Source organism: Rhinopithecus bieti, unplaced genomic scaffold, assembly GCF_001698545.2.
Source record: "Rhinopithecus bieti isolate Rb0 unplaced genomic scaffold, ASM169854v2 scaffold_4908, whole genome shotgun sequence".
NCBI lineage: Eukaryota > Metazoa > Chordata > Mammalia > Primates > Cercopithecidae > Rhinopithecus > Rhinopithecus bieti.
The window spans coordinates 585,624-589,193 of NW_016804541.1; the positions used below are offsets into that span (position 1 = coordinate 585,624).

Genomic DNA, 3,570 nt, shown 5'->3' on the forward strand with positions numbered 1-3,570 from the left:
CTGCAAGCTCCGCCTACCGGGTTTACGCCATTCTCCTGCCTTAGCCTCCCGAGTAGCTGGGACTACAGGCGCCCGCCACCTCGCCCAGCTAGTTTTTTTGGTATTTTTTAGTAGAGACGGGGTTTCACCGCGTTAGCCAGGATGATCTCGATCTCCTGACCTCGTGATCCGCCCGTCTCGGCCTCCCAAAGTGCTGGGATTACAGGCTTGAGCCACCGCGCCCGACCTTTTGTACATTTTTTAACACATAGACATAAAGTGAACTGTGCCTATGATTGTAAAATTTCTTCCTTCCATTAAATTCTATGTGATTGACTGGTTCCTAAAAGCGACCACAAAATTATTCATTAAAATAGCTATTTTCTTTGTTAACATTAACAGAAATAAACTAGGGACTCTTATATGACTTTACTTGTTTCTGTTCTTAGAACATAAGAGGTAGCCCAGATTTTTCTACATTGACAAGCACTCTGTCCCTCCTGGGCAGCCCCTGTTTAATTTGTCTGAGCTAATGACATGGATAATTTTGAAAGTCATGGCCATTTGTAGTTAACTTTTTATAAAGTATAAGATATGGGTCATAGTTCTTTCAAAAATTGTTTTGCATATGTAAGCCCAATAGTTCCAGCCCCATTTGTTGAAAAAGACAATCTTTTCCCCATTGATTTGTGTTGCACTGATCTACATGGTCAATGTTTTGTCAATACCACACTGTTTTAATGACTAGCTTTATACTCTTAAAATTGAAAACCCATGCATTTTATAAATGAAAAATCTGAGATAAATCCCAAAAAGGATGCTACAAATAAGCAGTAGAAATAAGACTTAAACTCATGCCTTTCTAACTCCAAAACCAAATACATAGTTCTTTTCTGCAGTGTCATAAATGGTCCACACTTCTGGCAGGGCCCCGAATTCTACTCAGTTTCTAACCACTGCAGCTTTGGCAAGTTAAACAAAAATAAAATAGGCACATATTGCTGTTAATCACCAACACTAATATAAAAGATGCCTCATTTTATTAGTTAAATTGGCTTTGCAGCTTCCCACAGAATATCAAATTAGACAGAAAATGATGTTGCCAATGTACAAAAGTAAGCGGCTTAATTATTTGATGAGGAGATACTGCTTTCAATTTTAAATTGAGCTAGGGTGATAGGAAAAATTCTAAAATAGTTTTCGTAAGATTGACTCTGGTGATTCATTTATTTAGGGACCACTATTTAATTAAGGTGTCATTGGGAAACACCGTGCTCTCCATGGTGCAAAGCAAAACAAGAATAAGGAGACAGCCGGACAATCCCTAGTTCCAAGGACTGTGGAGGGGTGTAGTCCTCAATGTGCGCATTTCAAGTACCCCCTGGGGAGACCAGCACCCTGTTCTACGTGGTGGTGGCTTTGAGACACACTTCTGAGACAGGCTGGCATATATCAACATCATAATGGCATGATCGTTTGGTGCTATTTCCACATATCACAGAAGCTTTCTATTTAGCTTAATTCTCTCTGTGTTTCCTGTTCATCTGTGTTTTTAAAAAACCGTGTTACTATATAAAAGTTTCTTCCATTAAAAACTAAGTGTTTATAACTGGTGAATCCAGAGGATATACGGCTGTGGGAAAGCTGCCAGTTTTCCTCATCTCTTAAATTTTTCTGTAGATGTAAAGTTTTTTCAAATAAAACTTGGGACAAAACCAACAGACTAAGGGTTTGTGGTTGGGTAATCCACAAAAGTCACAGCCCAGCATCGCGTGTCTAAGTGAGATGCTTGGGTAATACTGATCCAAAACTAAGAAGCATTATTTAGCTATCACAAATTTCCATAACTCATTTTACAGTCGGGATTACACAGCTAAATAAGTGCTAAGTGGTCCAGAGGCAAACGGTTATGTAAATTTGACAATGAAAAATGATATTTATGTTTTAAACCCCAGCAGTTATTTATGAGCAGAGAATATAGAGGAACCCAAATATGCAACAATAAAGGATTAAATAAATACACAGCACACAACAGAATCCTGGGGACCCATTAAAAGTCAGTGGTGTAGCATATTACTAATGTCACAGATGAATATATGTGTTACATGATTAAGGAAAATAAAATTTACAAAATAACATAAATAGAATGGGCCTACCACTCTAAAAATAAACATATATATGCATAGAAAATGATGGAATGACATACATTAAAATGTGAAGCGACTTTATGTTATTTTGAAAGAAAAACTTTCAATAAATCTACCCCCCATTAGAAATTAAACAATTTACATTATCCTAAGAAATATGGCCAAAATTAGAAGGGTCTCTGTTCTTTGTAAATCCAAATAGGTCTGAAGTATAGTTACTTTTATTTTTTTTTTACAATCTTTTTTTAATGATCAAAGCTACATAAGTTCATTTTGAAAATACGAAAAGCTAAATAACCATAATGCTACCTTCCAGAAACAGTGTTTTCATCTAGGCTTATCTATCTACTCTCAGTTTCTAAAAAATTGGGATCTACAACTTCAATGGTTAAAAAGGGTTAAGGTAAAAAATTCTTTAGTGTTCAGAGATGCTGAATTGATTCAACTAGTGGGAGAGCTCTGGCTGGAAGTTTCAAGTAGATACAGAATTGGGGAGGAGTGTGAGAAGAATCAGCCGCTTTGTGCTTTTGATTACCTATTTGCACAAGTCACCCAGTCAGGAGCTTAGAGGGTAAAAAGCAGCAGCAGATATCTCTCTTCCTGCCTCCAGGGAAGAGGCACCTGGGAAAGGAGGAAAGAGCAAATCGAAATTGACCTAGCTGTATTCCCAGGGTCCTGTTGTGTCAAGGCACAGATATTAAAAAATAACCTAGGCTGGGCGCGGTGGCTCACGCCTAGAATCCCAGCACTTTGGGAGGCCGAGGTGAGTGGATCACTAGGTCAGGAGTTTGAGACCAGCCTGGCCAACATGGTGAAACCCCATCTCTACTAAAAATACAAAAATTAGCGGCTGGGCGTGGTGGCTCATGCCTGTAATCCCAGCACTTTGGGAGGACAAGGCAGGTAGATCTTGAGGTCTGGAGTTCAAGACCAGACTGGCCAAGATGGTGACCTCATCTCTACTAAAGATACAAAAAATTAGCCAGGCGTGGTGGCAGGCGCCTGTAATCCCAGCTACTCAGGAGACTGAGGCAGGAGAATTGCTTGAACTCGGAGGGCGGAGGTTGCAGTGAGCCAAGATCGCATCACTGCACTCCAGCCTGGGCAACAGAGTAAGACTCCATCTAAAAAAAAAAAAAAATTAGCTGGGCATGGTGGCATGGGCCTGTAATCTCAGTTACTTGAGAGGGTGAGCCAGGAGAATCGCTTGAACCCGGAAGGCGGAGGTTGCAGTGAGTTGAGATTGTGCCACTGCACTCCAGTCTGGGCAATGGAGCGAAATTCCAACTCAAAAATAAATAAATAAATAAATAAAAATATAAACATAATAATAATCATCTAGCTAGGCATGGTGGTTTGTGCCTATAATCCCAGCTACTCTGGAGGTTGTGGTCAGGAGTTCGAGACCAGGCTGAGCAACACGGCAAGACTCCCTCTCTTAAAA

General features: G+C 39.8%; 1 protein-coding gene across 2 annotated transcripts in view; it reads right to left on the reverse strand.

Annotated features, from left to right (window-relative positions):
• The window catches only part of TLN2 (talin 2), a 467,299-nt gene that overhangs the window by 97,398 nt on the left and 366,331 nt on the right, over positions 1 to 3,570 (reverse strand). The window lies entirely within an intron of this gene.